We start from the raw sequence: 22,239 nt of genomic DNA, 5'->3' as shown, positions 1-22,239 counted from the left end.
ACCCACATAAGAATGGGGAGAACATACAAACTCCTTGCAGATGTTGTTATTAGTGGAATTTGAACCCAGGACCCCAGCACTGCTAGACTGCAGTGCTAACCACTCATCTACTGTGCTGGCTATGAATATATGATATATCTTTATTTTTTTATTGACAAAAACATTACATTTATGAAAAAAAATCAATAGTTACAGTGTTGACCCCCCTACTTTGCAATACTTTCAAGACTTTAATTCGCTCTGGTACACTGGATACCAACCCATTATTGCTAATCAGTGCTTGGAGTTTATCACAGTTTCTGTGTTTTTATTTGTCCAAGTGCTTTTTGAAGATTGACCCCGGGTTCTCAATGGAATTGGGATATGTGGTGTTTCCTGGCCAGATACACAAAAATTGAATATTCTCAATATTCAACTTAGTTATCACTTTTGCCTTGTGTTAAGGTGCACCATAATGCCGGTAAAAGCATTGTTCCTCAATAAATTGCTCCTTGTTCATTGGGAGAGGTTTCTTTTGGAGAATATTTAGATATAATTATTACCATATTTGTGGTAGAGTTCTTGGGCAAAATTGTGCATGAGCCTACTGCCTTGGATAAAAAGCATACACGCATGAACAGTCTCAAAATTCTTTACTGTTGACTTGGCACAGGACTCATGGTAGAGCTCATCTTTTCTTCTCCAGACTATTATTCTTCCAGAAGTCTCAAACATTCTGAAGGATATTTCATCAGAGAAAGTATCTGTACAGGAAGTACAGGGATTTGGTCTATTTATATTATCTCTGATGAAGTACCCTCCAGACTGTTTGGAATAACTATTTGTGTAAGAAAAGGTAAGCACTACCATGAGTTCTGTGTTATGCCAACAGCAATTATTCTGAGACTATTTATATATAGGGTTGTTTTTCATCCTATTTAGTGTGCTGACTCACAGTTTTGCCTAAGAACACTTCCATGAACAAGAAATGGTATATTCAGATCCTCAAAGAGCAACTTCTCATTGTGATTCAGAAGAAATATAAAGCTTCACATGATTGAGCACCATGTCACAAGGCAAAAGTCATCACTGAAAGGTTCATTGAGCAAAACATGGAAATTTTGGTTCGCTGGCCAGAAAACTCCTCTGATATCAATACTGTTGAGAAGCTGTGGTAAATTCTTAAAAAAAGGGTTGACAAACAAAAATTATGATAAAATCCAAACATTGATTAGACAAGAATGAGCTATTATCACTCAGGACTTGACCCAGAAACTATTATCCAGCATGTCAGGGCAAATTTCAGAACTCTTAAAAAATAAATTTAAATAACTGTAAATAAATTGTAACTGTCTTTGCAAAACAATGGAGCAGAAAACTTTGTTAAAACCAAACTTTGTGTAAGTTTTAAAACCTTTTGTAAGTTACATGTCTTGTACCTTTCATAAAGTAATTGTAGTATTGCTCGCACAGTGGAAACCACTTATTTATAAGTCACACTTGTATCTTAAAAATAGTGGCTTGCAACTTTTCAATAGACTTTCACTTAACATTTAGGCTACATAAGTTGATAAATGCTGGTTAAAGAGGATTTGCTATTATATCCTCTTTACGACACATGAGGTACTGGGTACATCATGGATCGTGTGAAGTTAATCCCCGCCATCTACCGTGGGCAGTCCGTGGCAATCCGCACACATGTAAGCTGATTTCAACAGCTGACATATGTGCTTCCCAGGCATGAGTGGAATCGCGCTTCTTCCGCAACTATTAACCCCTTACATCTCGCTGTCAAAATCTGACAGTGAGCTATAACAGCGCGCCGCGGTAAGCCTTAACTTACCCAGCGCCATTGAAAGTTACGTAACATGATCATGTGACTTCCGGTGGTTGCCATGGTAGCACATGGTCATGTGATGACTCCTGTAGCTATGTTTTTAACTCCTTAACGACCACGGGCAGTAATATTACGTTATAGCGGTCATAGTGTTACTGCCCGCGGTCTGCTGCCGGCAGCTTACCGCGATCGGCACACATCTCAGTTGATTTTCACAGCTGAGATGTGTGCCTACCAGGCATGAGCAGAATTATTATCTGCCCATGCTGTTTAACCCCTTAAATGGCGCTCTCAATATGTGACAGCGCCATTATAATGGCATCAACAGTAAATATTTACTCACTGGCCGATACGGAAGTCACGTTATGTGATCACGTGACTTCCGGTGGTTGTCATGGTAGCACAGAGTCATGTGATGACTCCTGTAGCTCACATGAATTACTTTCGGTTTCAACTGGCCCAGAGCTGGGTGAGGCAGAAAATGAGCATATCTGCTGTTTACAGATGTATAGCTGTGATCAGCAGATATGGCAGAGCGATCGGATTGTTGATCCATATAGCCCCCTAGGGGGACTAATAAAATAAAAAAAAGTTTAAAAAGTTTCAAAAAATTTAAAAAAAATAAAAAACTTAAAAGTGCAAATCCCCCTCCTATCGCCCCATTGAAAATTAAAGAGTTAAAAAAAAAACAAAACACACATTTGTTATCGCCGCATATCTGGATCCACTCGCGCTTATTAGCCCTACATGTCTGCTGATCAGATCACCATGGGAGCCCGCTGTAATGGGTACTACAGTAATAGGAGAGACACAGCCAAGGACGTACCAGTACGTCCTTGGTTGTGAAGGGGTTTATGAAAGACAATAAGGAGTACTAGAGATGGGTGAGCACTAAAATACTTGGGTGCTCGGCACCGGAGTCAAGCAGGTCAGACACCCTGAAAGTGTTCAACTTAAGTAAAGAGTATAATGGAAGTCAATGATTGGGCTTTTGTCTCTCTGACCACATACAGCCAATCATAAAAAGAGCATTTCCAGACAGAGGGAGGGTGGTTTTTTTACACAATACATCAGAAAACATTGCTTTACCACCAGTGAGAGTGATTCAGAGACTGTGAATGGCTCTTTCTTAGATGCCTGCCCACATGATGCAGTGAAGAAAGCCTCTGCATTGTGGTCGCTTCATGGACGAAACATCAGAGCAGCTGTGATACTTTGTCAAGCTCCTTGAGTACCCAAGCTCTCTAATACTCGATTGAGTCACGAGCAGTGCCGAGCATGCTCAATCAATATTAGTGTAGACTAGTGGACAAAAGGCCCTCATACTGCTAGATAGATGTGGACCAAAAAAGCTGTCTTTTTGTTTTTTTTTAATTTTTAAATGCAAAGGAGTACTTAACTTTATTCTCTATTAGAAAGCCACTACCAGACTCATCTTTTCTTTAGTTATGGAGAACAAAAGGATAGACCATTGGAAATGCAACAGGCCTTATCCTTCAGTTTCTTGACATCATCTGGTGGGGGGAACGTTGAGAGACCCTGACACCTATGGGTTTGGCTGTCTTGAGTCAAATGTGTTTGGGGACTTATGTCAGGCATTAAAATCATTTATGTTGCTAAACTAAAGTAAATCCAGATTAATTTACAAATTATACTATAAGTTCAGTAAATGTTATGGATGGTATTCACTACCATAAAAAAATCTTCTAACCAATAAACTCTTGTGGTTTATACCCGTTTTTTGCACTGATACATCTATGTTAGGAGACAATTGTAAATAATTGACCATCAAGTTTGTATGTACATATACCAAGACAATGAACAAAATATATCACACTGTGCTGTTAATTGTTTTGTTTCTTGAAATGACATGCAAATCAATAATTTTCATTATGGCAAAGCCATAAGCTCAGCATGTATATAAAAAACTCATCTGGCAATGTTCATATACCTCACTGCTGATTGATTGATGATACTTGCCTAAGACATTGTCAATATCAGCACATATCTCACACAATCACCTTTTTTCATTTATGATCTTGCTTAATAAATCTCTGCAGTGTGTCAAAGCACTTGCGACACATCATGTATGACTTTTGTTCTGAGCTATGTGTGATTTTTCTCTTAAGGTCCTTTAGGCTAAAGCTGTTCCTAGAATCAGTCTGCAATACCATGTACTGTGGTAGCCTAAAGAGAAGACTATGGTATAACGAAGCCCTATAGGGGAAATGTGTAATCTGGTTTATTCCTTGAATTAGATGTAAGAACTAAAATTAGTAAATGTATCTTAAAAACTCACACTATGATAGAGCAGAAAAATATGAAGGCAATTTGTGGGGCTAAACTAGTCATCAGCTATCCAAAGGATGAAATGTCAAGACTACACTACGGTCTCCAGTTCCCATTTTGCTATAGAACCAAATGGTCATTACTATGGGCAAGCAAATCTGTAGACTTTCGAATTAGTCAGATTAACAGAACATTTTATTTGATTCATGGAGGATAGAATATACTCCAAAGCCTCCAAATGTCATCAAAATCATGTCTTGCACTATATTCTATTCACCACACACACACACACACACACACACACACACACACACACACACTGTTCCTCACTGCTGAGCCATCACATACACTGTCTTAACAGTTTCTTCAGTGTTGTATGGATTTCTCTCCCTATCTGTATGGCTAAAGCATGTTTTAAGCCACGACATAATGTTACTATTCAAATTCATTCCCAAATAGCTGCTGCTTTTCCTTCTTCTGCTTTTAAACAGTCTACTATAGTCAATTCTGATTACATCTTGTATAATGTGATCTGATGCAAGTCACTATAGGCAATCATCAATTTGTGAAATGTTTAATGTTTTAATAGTAGGATTTAGCATTATATATGTTTTGAAATATTTCAGAAGCTATATATCAAATTAAAATAATAGATGTATTTTGATGCATAGTACTTTTTCCATTTTTAGCTTTTTTTCACAACTGTGAGCACAATATCTTTTTATCTAATTGGCTTACTCAGATGACAATCTGTCACTCTGTGTTGCTGTATAATTGAAGATATAGATCTTATTATTAGAAGAGATGAACTTATAATATTCCCAGGAAACGTCTTACAGCTTTAGAAAACTATTGTGAAATCTTTATTCCGAAATCTTCATGATTGTCTCATGTTTGCAGATGTTTTATCTCCTATAAGCAATATTCTTACAGTGTTTTAGAGTTATGAACGATCTTCATAATGCTATAGCTTGTACCATAACTAGGTTTGACCTTCAGTGGGAAATTAACAACTTACAAATATTCATCTCTTTAATTAAATGGAAGTACTCTCTTTTTAAGCTAGCTTCCCTTTCTACATTTCTATAGCTCCACTGTAGATCAATGTTGTCATCTTTCCCAGATCTGCCCTTGTGTGTGAAAATTATTCACAACCTTTAAAGATTCATCTACTTAATTAAAAGGAAAATTTGTCTATTTAACAGCTTCCTGTCACAGGGCGGCCTTTTCACATCCTAAGAGAACATTTTCATTTTGATTAGCAGTAGCAATGAGTGAGCACTAAAATGCTCCTTAGTAATACTTGAATCAAGCAGGTCAGATGCTCGGATGGGCTGAACTCGAGTAACGAGTATAATGGAAGTTAATGGGAAAGTTGAGCATTTTTAAGGCAGACTTTCCTGGACATCTAGTAGGGCAGTAAAATCGCCAAAATGGATGTGTATAGATAGATAGATAGGGTGACAGTTCCGCTTTGTGGAGCATTTTGCAGTTGGAATGCTTTTGTCATGGCTCCACTGGGCGGAGCATTTGAAAATGCTCTGCTATGTATCTTGTGCACTTGCTGGCAGGTTGTCTTTCAGCACTAGGGTCCATGTTGGTTATGGTAGGTACTCGCACAGATGTGCCTCGTTCCTGGTGATTGCTCTGTTTCTTTACTGAGCTTGCTCTGTCTGAACTTTGCCAGTCGTACTTCATGTTTGCTCAGTGTGTTCTTGGTTCCTGTTTGGTGTAAGTGTTCTAATCTTGGCTTCTGACCTCGGACCTCTTCCTGACCACATTTTTGTCTGCTCCCTGAACCTTATACGTTACCTCCCGGCTTCTGACCTCGGACCACTTCCTGATCACATTTCTGCCTGCTCCCTGAACCTTATATGTTACCTCCCAGCTTCTGATCTTGGATCTTTTCCTAACCATATCTCTGTCTGCTCCCTGAACCTTATACATTACCTCCCGGTTTCTGACCTCCGACCTCTTCCATACCACATCTCTGTCTGCTCCCTAAATCTTATATATTACCTCCTGGCTTATGATCCCGGCTTGTCTTACTACCCTTCTATTCATACTGCTTGTAGTGGCTAGCATCACAGATAGATAGATAGATAGAGAAATATTTTACAGTACCGCTACAATTGTAGCACTCAAACTTCAAGACACAACTGATCACAAGAAAATAAATAAGAAAATATTATTTTAAAACTATTAAAGTAAAAAGGAAAAATATAAAGAATTAGCATCATTGTAATCATACTGACTTGTGGAATAAAGTTAGCATATTCTACTGCACAGTCATTGTGAAATTAAATAGCTTTTTTTTACATTTGTTCAGTAAAAAAGTTCAAATGTTCAATAATAAAGAAGATTACATTGTAGCAAAGTTATATGTACCAGTAAAATAATACAGTTCTTCCAGCAATAAAAAAGCACCCATTCAGTTACTTTCATGCCAACATAGCATCCAACATTTCTTGGAATACATTGATAAAAAAAAGCCTACTCTTAGAGAAGCTAAGTCATGTTTACTTACTACTCCGCCCTCCTCTGCCTTACGATTTGAGGGAATGTTCCTGAAATAAATTTTGGAAGATTAGCTTAAATGTAATATTTGACATTTGTAGATATAAAATAATCAAATAAGCCTGTTATTTTCAGGTACTGTACATATGATTTTTCAATTATTAAAGCAAATGTTAGCAGGTTTTTGCTTCATAAACAGGGTAAACACAGAGAATTCAGGAATGCCTGTCTTGCCAAGGTCCAATATGTTATTTGCTATGTTTCTTTAAGAAGCAGGACTTATTGATCGGACTACACCGTGACGCACAAACCTTATTAAATACCCCTCCTCTTAATGACACCTCTCTGTCAATGTACAATCTTGATATACAGTCTGGTGTGGGTGGGGGCAGCTCTTTCAGCTTTGCCACCTGTCTAAATCTAACAATTCTGATTCTCCAACTTATCTAAGTGATACATCATGGGGTACAGAGTCTCTTTGCCGACATCATGCTGCTTTCAGATGACAAAGCAAAATCTGCTGACAGATTCCCTTAAGCTTTCTTTTATCACCATTTATATAATCATTACAGTGTCTAGAACAGGAAACAGTAGTAGCTTTAAACTTTCCGCTCCTCTTATTTTGATATTATGTTTAGCCATTTCAAAAAAACACGTAGAATGTTATATTTTTATTCTAATCTTCTTTATGTCTGAATTCCCACGTTATGACTATATTAGATTTTAGACTTTCACCATCTGGTCCAGTTCTGTGCACATTCTTCTTTTCATGTTGCCAGATCTTTTTAAAGCCTGAGTTATCAATGTGAAGCCCTGCGGTTCACATGACTTAATTGTTTTCTTACATATTTGCTGTATTGATTCACACCTGCCTTCGTGCCTTTCTGGTTAACAATATATAGTAATACTTTAATTACTCCCTGGCTTCATAGACAACAACTGCTCTCAGGGGAGTGTGGAGGAAATTATATATTTAAGTAGGGCAAGTCACAAGTCAAGGACAACACAAGGAACCTGGTAATGTGTCTGACTGTGAGAGATTGGAAATAAGGTTATTTTTATTATTTTCCAAAATTTATTTCAAAAGAAAAGTGACCTGATAATTATTTCCAAATCTTCTTGTGTTTTTAGTTTTAATACATTACCCCAGTAAGCAGAAGGTAAAGCAATTATTATGATTACATCTATTAACAATATAGATTCATAAAATTATAAAATAAATAGTATATTAAAGCCAAAAATATTTTTCAGTTAGCTATGTATAGTACCTCTAACATATTTTACAACTCTAACATATCTACAACTGAGAACATATTTTATTTATTTTAGTACCAGTTTCCAATTTTTCCATAAACATATGAAACTATTTACCAACCTAGGATAAATAATGAGTTTCAAAATACTCGGATTTCCGATACTCAAAACGAGTACTGTCTAATACTCGTGTATGTATTCCGAATAGTGTGTGCAATGCAAGTCAATGGTGAATACTCATAAAGAGTAACCCGAATTCCGCACTGTTCGTGCGAGTAGCGAGTAGTGTGGCATTTGGGTTACTCGTTACATTGCGAGTATTCCCCATTGACTTGCATTGCACACGCTATTCGGAATGTATACGCGAGTATTAGACAGTTCTCGTTACGAGTATTGTGAATCTGAGTATTTCAAAACACGCTCATCATTACCTAGGATATATTCTTGCTAAAGATGTAACAAAGGTTACAGATGTAGAAACCACCAATATTATGGCCCGAATACTACACAAAAGCTCCCCTTTTATATTCATATGTCCTATTAGGCCATATGAAAAGTCATTATATATGTCTTTTGTCAGACTTAATGACTTTCTGTTTTTAAAATAAGGCTAATTTCAGAGTTTCAATATATAGTCCATTCATTCATTTACTTAAATCACTACAAGATATGGATATAAAAGACTTGATACCTAAAAATGATTCAGTATCATGGTTATCAGTGGCATGACTATAGGTATCCATGTACCGATATTAAAATTGAAGCAGAACATATTCTGTAAGTTTGAACAATATTTCAGCAAAGGATCCTATTTATCGACAGATTCCTGTAATTCTTTCATAACAGCTACTTTATGTGCTGAAGCATCCTGCTTAAGGCTCATTTACACATCCTTTTTTGTGTACGAGTTCTCTCCGTGTTTTAACACATAGAATTCATATCTTATATAGTCTATCGGGCAGTTCAAATGTCCAATATTTCTTACAGACTGAATGGTCCACAAAAAATTGCTAAGACATGCCCAATATTGATCCTGGTGACATTTATAATTGGCAATGCAAGTCTATTGATCTGAAAAAATCGGGCAGCAATAAGATGCCTCTTGAGACTGACCATTTTTCATGGACTACTAGATAGGAAAAGCTAGGGGTTTTTATTTTTGTCATTTGAGAAAAATGAATGAAACTCAGATCAAACTAGGTTTAAACCAAAAATCTGAACAAAGTCACTAATGAAACAAAGACTATTTTTCTCATATGTGAAAAAATCAGATATCTGAAAATGTCCTTAGACATTCATAAAAAATCTTGAAAAGTTTGCAAGAAATATTTATTTATCTGACCTTTATGACCGAATGCATTTGTTTTTTTTATAACCATTTACACATTTTGATAAATGCTATTTTAAGGAGAACCTACCACTCAACTAATGGTGCCCAAACCCGAAACAGCAAGAATCAAAGCCTTGCTGCACAATTTCTGCTAGGTATGTTTTTTAGGTCCATCGTTTTGGAGAATATATGTATTGAAGAACAAATAGGCACCACACTGCTCTGGTTGATTGACAGTCCTTTCCATATGTAGACACAATGGAGAAACCTGTAAATCATTTAGAGTGAGGTAGAGCAGAGAGAATTCGGCAGATGACCGTGGCAAACTAGTCATGTCTCCCTATAGTCACTTGATTCATGCCACACGTATGGTTGGTGCAGCATAAATTGAGTGACAAGCTGCAATTGAAGAATCAATAACTCTACAAATTACTGATAAAATTCAAGACAAAATACATTTGATCAGTTAACGCTTAAATGATTGGATGGGTTGTTAGTGACATTTGGTGAGAAATTCATGTCAATAACACCTTTAGTAATATATTTACTTAGTATATTGGTGATGGGTTCAATATTTATTTCACCAGCTGTATGTTCAGTAAAATGGATAATTAGAATAAATATTACAGCTGATGTGTGATACCATATAAATGGGCAAATACAAGGCAAGAAGGACACAGTTTCTGAGCTAAATATACAATATGTTTGTGTTTTACAGGCTCTTAGGCTCAGGCACACTGGTGCAATGTGTTTTTCTTTATTGCTATAATGCATAATTTATTCCGAAAGAAAATGAATAGATACATATAACATTCTACTGTATATATTATTCTGTTCTCAAAGTGTGTTGAACAGGTCTGATGACTAAACACTGAAGATTTGAGAAAACTAATAATGAATTTTACATTATTGTACTCTGCAAACTCATGGATGATTCATAAACTACACAAGCAAAGTAAAAGATAAACCAATAATTATTCTTTCCAACATTTTAATTAACGATTAGAAGTGCCTCAAGAATGTCGTGTCTGTATTTTCTTTGAGGAACAGTATATACCTGGAAATGACATCAGGTAATTTTAGAAATAATTATTCTGAAATACTGTACATATGTGTCAAGTTCCCAAATCTATTTATTCTTCATATAATTGCATTTTATTCATATAAATCTGTAGAGCATTATAAAAACATTTACCGGTACATTTATCTATCTGACATCTGTCATGTATTGAGGAAAAGAAATTCAACAAATTTAGCATTGATTTTCTTCGCAATAATAGTTTTCAAATAGTTTGAAGTATTGTTTTTCTTAAGGTATGTTCTCATTATGTCATTTACCCATTCACCCCTGGGTGATTTTCTGTTTTTCATTTTTTTTTTCCTTCCCTTCATCCAAGAGCCATAACTTATTTACTTTTCCATCAATTTTGCCATAGGAGGGCTTATTTTTTGCAATACAAGCTGTCCTTTTGAATGAAACCATTAGTTTACCATATGAGGTACGGAAAATGAGAAAAAAATTCCAAGTGCAGTAAAATTGCAAAAAAAAGTGCAATTGCACAATAGTTTTTGGGGTCTTCTATCCACAGTATTCACTATGTCGTAAAACTAACATGACAGTATGATGGCTCACATCATTACTAGGGATGATCGAATACCTCAAATATTCGGCTACGCCCATATTCATTGAATAGGTCACCTCTATTCGACTATTTGCGAATATTCGATGCGCAATGTAGGTCTATGGGAAACCCGAATAGCAACTATTCGGGATTCCCATAAACTCACATTGCGCATCGAATATTTGCATAGTGCGATCTATTCGTCGAATATTCACGAAGCTGAATATTATGCAATATTTGTGATATTCGATCATCCCTAATCGTTACCAGTTCATAGATACCAAACATGTATAATTTTACTTTTATCTAAGGGGTAAAAAAAATTCAGAAATTTGTCCAAACAAAGAATAGTGCTTTTGGCACCATTTTCCGAGACCAATAGTATTCTTATTTTTTGAGATCTGGGGCTTAGGGAGGGATTTTTTGTTGCATTTTGAGCTGACATTTTTTAATCATACCATTTTTGTGCTGATGCTACATTTTAATCACCTGTTATTGGATTTTTAAAAAAAATTGCGGTGACCAAAGAACGTAATTTTGCCATTTAGAATTTCTTTCTCACCACGCCGTGTACCATTCAGATACATTGATTGTATATATTGATAGTTTGGGCATTTCTGAAAGTGGCAATACCAAATATGTGTATATTTTTCATTTTTTTACCTGTTTTGTTTTCAATGGAGCAACTGGGGAGCGATTTAAACTTTTAAGGTTTTTTATTTTTTTTTCATATTTTTAAAAACTTTCAGTTTGAACAGTCTGATTGCTTGTACATGTCTGTTGTTCAAAGCTGCACAGCTGCTCTGATCATCAGAAATGCAGCATTCCTGTGAGTGCCTTTGCTCTGTCGGCTCTCACAGAAAGTGAGTCATGGTAGCATCATGGGTTATTACCTGACTCTGTGCTGCCATGGCAACACTAAGGTGCCCTGTGATCAAAATTTCTCTGTCAGTTTTTGATGGCACAATCTAAAGGGTGAACAGGCACAGGTGGATCTCTGATCCACCTGCGCCTGTTAGCCACACATCTCTGTTGATCAGATTAGCAGAGACGTGTGGAGATTACTGCAGGCTTTTTGCTGGTGCCCACGGTACCTGGGGGAAATGAACAAGGACATACTGGTACATCCTTGGATGTAAAGGCATTAATATGCCACATTTTCTAAGGTGAATTTGCTTTGTGGCCATTTTCTTGAAGCATCTTTATCAGTGGCTTTTCAATCATTTTTTTATGCAGTCGGATTCATTGCGTTATACTTTTAAGATTGGAATTTGTGAGAAGACTGAGCATGTTACTTTCAATTTAAGATTTCTGAATCTTTATGCCATGTGTGCACAGTGCGTTTTTGATGCATTTTTAGTGCAGTTTTGTCACAATACTGCAAGCTTATCATTATGTCAGAAAAAATGAGAATTCTTAAGTGTTGAGTGCATGTTGCTTATTTTTTTTCCTTGCAGATTTGATACAGAAAACATAATCTGCAGCATGTCAATTCTTGGTGCATTTATTCAACCAAAAAATGCAACAAAAATGCACCTCATGTTTGGTGCATTTTTGTGCAGGAAAATGCAGATTTGGTGCAGAGAATGTGTCTCAGATTACAAAAATACAGTGATGGAGAAGTCAGTGGATTTTGTAGATGATTGCAAAAGGGTTAGAGAATTGGTGAATTTGTAGTAAAAGGACTAAAGAGCAGGGAAGCAGGTGCATTACTAAACTAAATTGATACCTTGGTTTTGGGTTTTACATTTTCAAAAGTAAAATGCGGTTGTTTCATGGTCTTCTGAACTGGCTTCAGTCACTCTACCGTTTGTCTCTTTATTGTGTCTCCTATTTAAAAGGAGCCTGTCATGTAAAAAAGTTCTATTAACTTATAGATATGGGGTTAATCTGAAGGTTAATAGCTTGTTGATGTTGTGCAGGCTATGGACTTAAAGTGCTGCTGCTAGGAGGAAAATAACTTCATTCCTCCTGGCTAGAGATGAGCGAACCTTCAGTTTTGAGGCTCAGGGTTCGGGCTTGGAAAATGACGTGAGTATCGCGCTGTGCTTCGGTCTGAGTGCTGCGCAGCATTGTGCGCGCTGCGGGATTTGTCTGATCGGCTCAGATTTGACTTACAATCTGCATTCCAAGATGTTTTGTTCACGGACAAATAAAAAAAAAAGCACCATCCACCCACCTCCTGAAGTGTTGCTTTTAGCCCATAGTAAAACATTTCTGCAGGTGGGTAGATGGTGCTTTTTTTAAATTTCTCCATGAACAAAACATCTTATAATGCAAAATGTAAGTCAAATCTGAGCCGATCACACATATCCCACAGCTTGTACAATGCTGCGCAGCACTCAGACATGAGCACAGCGCGATACTCACCAGGGAAATTTTCGCATCATTTTCTGAGCCCAAGATCCGAGTCTCTAAACTGAAGATCCGTGTCTCTAAACTGAAGGTTCGCTCATCTCTACTCCTGGCAACTCAGGCTTTCAGTCATATTGGTTCAACTGGTACGGTTTCAGTCATCACTCAGTACATAGTGTGCAATTTTCGTAACTGTCACTGACTGTCAGCTGGCTCAGCATTGCATCAGTACAGAGCAAGCTGTCAGTCAGTGCTGAAACCGCATCAGCTAAACCCCTATGACTGAAAGCCTAATCTGCCAGGATAAAGATTATTTCTCCTGGGAGAAGGGCTGTCAGTGTCATGGCCGCTCGGTCTCTATTAGCCTACAGATTATCCCCGTATCTGTAAGTTAATAGCATTTTTCCATTTGACAGGTTCCTTTAAAGTATGCTTCCTTGCTGCTATAATCTATACATTTTTATTTACCACCATTTGAGTTTTGAAAGATGAAATTGTATATTAAATCTGCAGTGAAAAACCCATAATTTTACACTGCCCACTTCCTTCCGATACATTACAACTATTTCACTACAGAAATATGCATATAGCCTGTATTTATCATATCTGCAATAGTTTCCAGAAGATTTGTATTCTAAATAAGATAGCAATCAGAACAAGAAAATGCAGATATTCCTCAATTGAGCATATTTATACAAATAATACAGTATAACTATACATAGGAAAAATATAATATTTGATTACATGAAAAAGAAAAAGTCTTCTTAAAGAGAGTTAATGGAATATCATGAAGCAGGTGGGAATATTTATTCACAAATTCCAGTATTTGTGGGGGTGGATGTGAAGCCAAGAGAGACCAAACAGATACCGGTAGATGTAGCCCCTTTTATGTAATGACATCTCAAAACCCGAACTGGCTCTTTTCCAGAACATCTGTTTATTAATGACTTTGGAAAGGTTGTATTAAGCAAATTTTCAATATTTTCAGATGATACTAAAGTCTGCAAAGCAATCAACCAGAAATCAAAGGGGGAGTACACATACTTATTATGCATACAAGTGTATCTCAATAAATTAGAATATCATCAAAATGTTAATTTATTTCAGTAATTGAATACAAAAAGAGAAACACATATATTCAATAGAGTAATTACAAATAGAGTGATCTTTTTCAAGTGCTTATTTCTGTTAATGTTGATGATTATGGCTTATAGCCAATGAAAACCCAAACGTCATTATCTCAAAAAATTAGAATATTATATAAGACCATCTGAAAGAATGATTTTAAACTCTGAAATGTTAGCTTACTGAAAAGTCTGTACAGTAAATGCACTCAATACTTGGTCGGGGCTTCTTTTGCATGAATTACTACATAATTGCAGCATGGCATGGAGGCGATCAGCCTGTGGCACTGCTGAGCAGTTATGGAAGCCCAGGCTGCTTTGATAGTAGCTTTTAGCTCATCTGCATTGTTGGGTCTGGTGTCTCTAATCTTCCTCTTGACAATACACCATAAATTCTCTAAAGGGTTTTGGTCAAGAGAGTCTGCTGGCCAATCAAGCACAGTGATACTAACTAGGACAAACTAGGTATTGGTAATTTGGCAGTGTGCCAAGTCCTGCTGGAAAATAAAATTTTGATCTCCAAAAAGCTTGTCGGCAGAGGGAAGCATGAAGTGCTCTAAAATTTTCTGGTAGACGGCTGCGCTGACTTTGGTCTTGATAACACACAGTGGACCTACACCAGCAGATGACATGGCTCCCCAAACCATCACTGATTGTGGAAACTTCACACTAGACCTCAAGCAGCTGGGATTGTGGCCTCTCCACTCTTCCTTCAGACTCTGGGAGCATGATTTCCAAATTAAATGCAACATTTAATTTAATCTTAAAACAACATCTTGGACCACTGAGCAACAGTCAAGTTCTTTTACTCCTTGGTCCAGGTAAGACGCTTCTGGCGTTGTTTATTGGTCATGAGTGGCTTGACACAAGGAATGCGACACTTGTAGACTATGTCTTGGATACGTCTGTGTGTGGTGGCTTATGAAGCGCTGACTCCAGCAGCAGTCCACTCCTTTTGAATCTCTGCAAAGTTTTTGAATGGCCTGTTCTTAACAATCCTATCCCTATTAAGCCTGCCGTTATCTTGGTTGCTTGTGCACATTTTTCTATAAAAAAGCAAAAAAGAAAATATCATTACTTACAGCAAGATGGAATTGCAGCTGTATATGGCTCAGGCCAAAAAACTACTACCACTCCAGCAGGATACAGCTAAACCCCCACTAAGTGGAGGCAACACAGGTGCAGGTGGAGCCATTCACACGCACTTCCAAATATGGAGGAGGTGATGGCTGGATGGTAAAACTGCACACTGGTGGCTTGCATAGAGCACTGTTCACACACTAGCAGACGCACAGTCACAAACCCGCAGCCTATTAGGTGACGCCCATACTATTAGATCAGGCGGGCTGCCAAGCCGTACCCCCACTGCGCGCTACGTAGGGACAGAAACTCTGATAGCAAGGCCTAACAAAAAGGGGCCTGGCTGTATCCTGTACAAAAAAGTTTTTGAGGTTTTTTGTTAGCGTTATGGCCATAAGACGTAAGCCTACAACCCTCGTCACGGGAACCTCATGCTTGTAGGTCCCTACACTACATATAATATAAAAAAGCAAAAAAGAAAATATCATTACTTACAGCAAGATGGAATTGCAGCTGTATATGGCTCAGGCCAAAAAACTACTACCACTCCAGCAGGATACAGCTAAACCCCCACTAAGTGGAGGCAACACAGGTGCAGGTGGAGCCATTCACACGCACTTCCAAATATGGAGGAGGTGATGGCTGGATGGTAAAACTGCACACTGGTGGCTTGCATAGAGCACTGTTCACACACTAGCAGACGCACAGTCACAAACCCGCAGCCTATTAGGTGACGCCCATACTATTAGATCAGGCGGGCTGCCAAGCCGTACCCCCACTGCGCGCTACGTAGGGACAGAAACTCTGATAGCAAGGCCTAACAAAAAGGGGCCTGGCTGTATCCTGTACAAAAAAGTTTTTGAGGTTTTTTGTTAGCGTTATGGCCATAAGACGTAAGCCTACAACCCTCGTCACGGGAACCTCATGCTTGTAGGTCCCTACACTACATATAATATAAAAAAGCAAAAAAGAAAATATCATTACTTACAGCAAGATGGAATTGCAGCTGTATATGGCTCAGGCCAAAAAACTACTACCACTCCAGCAGGATACAGCTAAACCCCCACTAAGTGGAGGCAACACAGGTGCAGGTGGAGCCATTCACACGCACTTCCAAATATGGAGGAGGTGATGGCTGGATGGTAAAACTGCACACTGGTGGCTTGCATAGAGCACTGTTCACACACTAGCAGACGCACAGTCACAAACCCGCAGCCTATTAGGTGACGCCCATACTATTAGATCAGGCGGGCTGCCAAGCCGTACCCCCACTGCGCGCTACGTAGGGACAGAAACTCTGATAGCAAGGCCTAACAAAAAGGGGCCTGGCTGTATCCTGTACAAAAAAGTTTTTGAGGTTTTTTGTTAGCGTTATGGCCATAAGACGTAAGCCTACAACCCTCGTCACGGGAACCTCATGCTTGTAGGTCCCTACACTACATATAATATAAAAAAGCAAAAAAGAAAATATCATTACTTACAGCAAGATGGAATTGCAGCTGTATATGGCTCAGGCCAAAAAACTACTACCACTCCAGCAGGATACAGCTAAACCCCCACTAAGTGGAGGCAACACAGGTGCAGGTGGAGCCATTCACACGCACTTCCAAATATGGAGGAGGTGATGGCTGGATGGTAAAACTGCACACTGGTGGCTTGCATAGAGCACTGTTCACACACAAGCAGACGCACAGTCACAAACCCGCAGCCTATTAGGTGACGCCCATTCTATTAGATCAGGCGGGCTGCCAAGCCGTACCCCCACTGCGCGCTACGTAGGGACAGAAACTCTGATAGCAAGGCCTAACAAAAAGGGGCCTGGCTGTATCCTGTACAAAAAAGTTTTTGAGGTTTTTTGTTAGCGTTATGGCCATAAGACGTAAGCCTACAACCCTCGTCACGGGAACCTCATGCTTGTAGGTCCCTACACTACATATAATATAAAAAAGCAAAAAAGAAAATATCATTACTTACAGCAAGATGGAATTGCAGCTGTATATGGCTCAGGCCAAAAAACTACTACCACTCCAGCAGGATACAGCTAAACCCCCACTAAGTGGAGGCAACACAGGTGCAGGTGGAGCCATTCACACGCACTTCCAAATATGGAGGAGGTGATGGCTGGATGGTAAAACTGCACACTGGTGGCTTGCATAGAGCACTGTTCACACACTAGCAGACGCACAGTCACAAACCCGCAGCCTATTAGGTGACGCCCATACTATTAGATCAGGCGGGCTGCCAAGCCGTACCCCCACTGCGCGCTACGTAGGGACAGAAACTCTGATAGCAAGGCCTAACAAAAAGGGGCCTGGCTGTATCCTGTACAAAAAAGTTTTTGAGGTTTTTTGTTAGCGTTATGGCCATAAGACGTAAGCCTGCAACCCTCGTCACGGGAACCTCATGCTTGTAGGTCCCTACACTACATATATAATACACATTTTTCTACCAAACTTTTTCTTTCCACTCAACTTTACATTAATATGCTTGGATACAGCACTCTGTGAACAGCCAGCTTCTTTAGCAATGGCCTTTTGTGGTTTACCCTCTTTGTGGAGTGTATCAATGCCTGCCTTCTGGACATCTGTCAAGTCAGATGTGTTTATGATTGTGTAGCCTATTGAACCATACTAAGGGACGATTTTAAATATTTAAGAAGCCTTTGCAGGTGTTTTTTGGTAATTTTTCTAATTTTCTGAGAAAATGACATTTGGATTTTCATTGGCTGTAAGCCATAATCATCAACATAAACAGAAATAATCACTTGAAATAGATCTTTATGTCTGTAATAACTCTTTATAATATATGTATTTCCCTTTTTGTTTCAAATTCCTGAAAAAAAATACGTTTTTGATGATATTCTAATTTATTGAGATACAGTTCTACTATACATATGTGAGGCCGTATGGCACATTTTATAAAAATATTTTAGTGTAGGACTGCCTCAAATGAGATTTGCCGTGACGTGGCGAGGCAGCTCAAGAAATTGCAATTTTTTGCCAAAAATCTCAAAATTTTTATAAATACAGTTTGGAATGTTTAGTGCTGAAGTGCACATTTAGTGCTGGCTTTTTGTTTTTTCTTCATTGAATTGGTCGGTGGTTGACCTCCACCTTGCTATGCACCCCATTTTGGAGGAAGTCCTTTTCTGGCCATTTGAACCCCTGATAAGTGCTAAGGGGATGTGTGGTGTACGGCATTTTTTTTAGATAACTTTTTACTGAAGTAAGGATCTCTTGCTTCCTTTTAAGGAATATTTATTAAAGGTTAAGTTTTATATTTTCTTGTACCCTGGTTTGCTACCTTTGGTACCCTATCATGCCTCCATCACATATTTTATTCTGCACTTTTACATTTATCAAATCTGTTTATTTTCTTTAAGCCTTGGATTTATTCTAAAACTTCAAAAACAGTAATTACAAATTTAGAACCGGTAATTTCTAAGTACACATGTTTATGTCATTGTACAAATGCATAAACACAAACATAGATAGACATTACGCTGCACACATTTATATAAACTACATGCATGCATGCACTTTACATATACTGCAAATGTGTGTACACAAACACTGATATTACACCAATGCATATACAATCTCTGCATATACACACCTTGGACTCAAACACCCTCCTGCCTTTAGTTACTTAAACAGTGGAAAGGTCCTCTATGTACTCGGCAGCATTTCTGCTTACCAGTGGTGTGACAGTGGGGGTGGGGCACATTCAGAAATACTTTCACCCTGTAGGCAGTCTTCTGAAGAATTTCATAACCTTTTTATGCTTAGGGCAGGTGTGTGCAAGATAGAATAGGTACAGAAGAATCAATAGGAAGCCTGCAGGCCAAAGTAAGGAGAGGCACAAAGGCTTTGACTCTGGTTACTGCAGTAGAAAATAGAAAACCAAGGCCCTGAATCATCATTGCATTTTGGTCTGTTCTTTAGCTAGCTTTGTGTATGTTGTCCCTTTTTTGTTTTTTTTGTTTTGTTTTATTTTTGCACCCTTTTTAAGAATATTTTATAGATTACTTGTGTGTTCCACTTTGTAGAAAGAGATTAGAGATTCCAGGTGCTTTTAACTGATTCATCAATTGAGAGTCTATAAAAAGTTGCAAAATTTGGTGTGCCTCCACTCCAGTCTCCATGGTGTTTTTTTGAGAATGGAAATATTTTGGCACATTTTTGTGCAACATTTCGTAAAATGTGTAACTTTAGGCACCAAGAGTTAACAAAAATAGTTTAAGGCCTCTTTCACACGTCCGTGAAAATCACGCACGTTTTTCATGCACGTGTCAGAGGTGCGTTTTGTCCTCTGTGACCCATGTTTATGAGCTACGTGTGTTCTCTGTGTGTTATCCGTGATAACACACGGAGAACGGGAACTTTATGCTCACCTGTCCCTGGCGTCGCTGTCCGTGGTGCTGATCTTCTGTCTCCAGTCCTGTCGACTCCCCGCTGTTGCTGTTGCTTCCAGCCGCACTGAAGTGAATATTGATTTAGCATAATAAGCGGCGGTTGGCAACAAGTCACAGTAGCGCAGAGACAGGAGGGCAGGAGAAGGTGAGTAAAGTTTAGGTTTTTTTTCTCACAGACACGTCTTCTCTCCAGTGCGTGTCACACGGAACACATCCGTGTGGTCCGTGTGTGTTACGTGTGACACGTTTGTGTTCTGTGTGACACCTGTGATGCTGGAGAGAAAACGGACATGTCGGCATGAGAAACACATGGACACACGTAAGTACGGAACGGACACACGTTCCGTGCGCAAATACTTACGTGTGTCCAAAACCATAGGAAAACCTAGGTGTACAAGTGTACGTGTCTCCGGTACGTGAGAAAACTGCCAAACACGTACCGGAGGCATGTACGTGTGAAGGGGGCCTAATACAGAAAAAAAGAGCATTTTTTTTACTTTTTGCTAAAACATCAACTAATACCACAAGAAAAGAAAAAGAATGTGACTTAGAAAGTCCAGCAATCTACTATCTCCATTCTGCTGATTGTTATCTAGTATTATTTGTATGTCCTCCCTTACTTCCTGCTTCCATCGCCACGTTCCCTCAGATGACTGACTGTACTTGATCTGTCACTTAATAAAGGGCCTCCAAGCCCTGAAGCACATTTTTTATATAGAGATATACTTAATAAAGAAGGTATTTTATCATCATATGGAGCCCAAGATCTTTCCATTAGTTTGCTGGCCGTTGTTGCTAAGCACTTTACTCTTTCATATTTCCTATTGATCTGGACGGCATACTCAGCTGTGAAACAAACACAACGACTACATTGGGGTTATATGCTTTTGCCAGCATTGTAAAACAATTCACTGAAAAAGTACAAGAATTGAATAAACATCACAGAAGAAAAAAAAACATACTTACGAATACTATGTCAAAACTACAAAACACTAACCATGACCTACAAAGCCATCCACAATCTATCTCCTCCATACATCTGTGACCTTGTCTCCCGGTACTTACCCACATGTAACTTTCGATCCTCACAAGATCTCCTTCTTTACTCCCCTCTCATCTCATCTTCCCACCATCACATCCAAGATTTCTCCTGTGCATCCCCCATACTCTGGAATGCTCTGCCACAACATATCAGACTCTCGCCTACCTGGACAAGCTTTAAAAGAAACCTGAAGACCCACCTCTTCCAACAAGCCTACAACCTGCAGTAACCCTCAGTCTCATATAGCACTGCAAGACCATCTGTACCCTCACCTACTGTATCCTCACTTATCCCTTGTAAACTGTAAGCCCCACGCGGTCAGGGTCCTCTCTCCTCCTGTACCTGTCTGTGCCTTGTTTTCTTTATGATTATTGTACTTGTCCCTACTATGTATACCTTTTCTCCCATTTAAAGCATCATGGAATAAATGGAGCTATAATAATAAATAATAATAAGACAATTCACACCAAGACTAAGAGGCAGCAAGTTCCCGTGATACAGGTACAAAATACTAATGCAGCAACAACTTACTAAATCGCCAAATATCCATGGAGTAATTGCTCAGTATTCCAAATGCACACGGGATTGATTGGGTGCCATTCACACCATTATGTGAGATGTACAACAACCACTCCACGGATGTTTGGTAGGTTATTAAGTGATTGTTTCATTAGTATTTTGCACCTGTGCTGCCCCCGCCTTCATCATGGAGTTTGTTGCAGCCTAATGTGCATTTGTGTTTTGACATGGTATTAGTAAGTATGGCTGTTTTTTCTACTGCAGTGTTTTTTTGTGTGTAAAGGAAATTCCAGCTTCCAGGTGATATAAAAGGCACTTTATTCCAAAATTAGGCTAAAATCCAGAAGGCAAATTACAAAGTTCCCAGAGGAAAAAATAGTACAAAGCTACGCGTTTCAGACGAGATGTCCTTTGTCAGAGCTTTTTTTTTGTGTGCCAGCATTGTAATTGTGCCCATTATTGCACAACCTCTAAATGAGAGCAACCTCACCTCATTTATTTGGCTTTTCATCCCTTGCTCTAACGAACTCATCCTATGTGCGTCTTTTTTGTTCCTTTCCTTCATGCCCTCTGAATACCCATAAATACAGCCCTGTCTACGAATAGTTCATATGACCTAATTCATCACACCCCTTAATGAATACATACCACACACCAGACAACTAAACATTGTGTAAAATAATAAGGGACAACACTCCATATAATATAAATAGAGGATACAGTATATAATAATAAGGGTCAACATTATGTATTATAAAAATTGAGGTCACAGCATATAATAATGTGTCTACACTCTATTGTATAAATAGAAGGCACTGTATATAACAATAAGTGACAATATCGGTGTTTAATAATAATTGAAAGAAAGGAGATGCTA

At 38.4% G+C, this 22,239-nt stretch overlaps 1 protein-coding gene across 1 annotated transcript in view; it reads left to right on the top strand.

The window, feature by feature from the left end:
* FAM83B (family with sequence similarity 83 member B) overlaps positions 1–22,239 on the top strand; it is a 147,611-nt gene that overhangs the window by 44,615 nt on the left and 80,757 nt on the right. The gene's annotated exons all lie outside the window — the stretch shown is intronic.

This window comes from Anomaloglossus baeobatrachus, chromosome 3 (assembly GCF_048569485.1).
Source record: "Anomaloglossus baeobatrachus isolate aAnoBae1 chromosome 3, aAnoBae1.hap1, whole genome shotgun sequence".
NCBI lineage: Eukaryota > Metazoa > Chordata > Amphibia > Anura > Aromobatidae > Anomaloglossus > Anomaloglossus baeobatrachus.
Note: the sequence above shows the minus strand (reverse complement) of the source record. Positions and strands in the feature narration are given on the sequence as shown.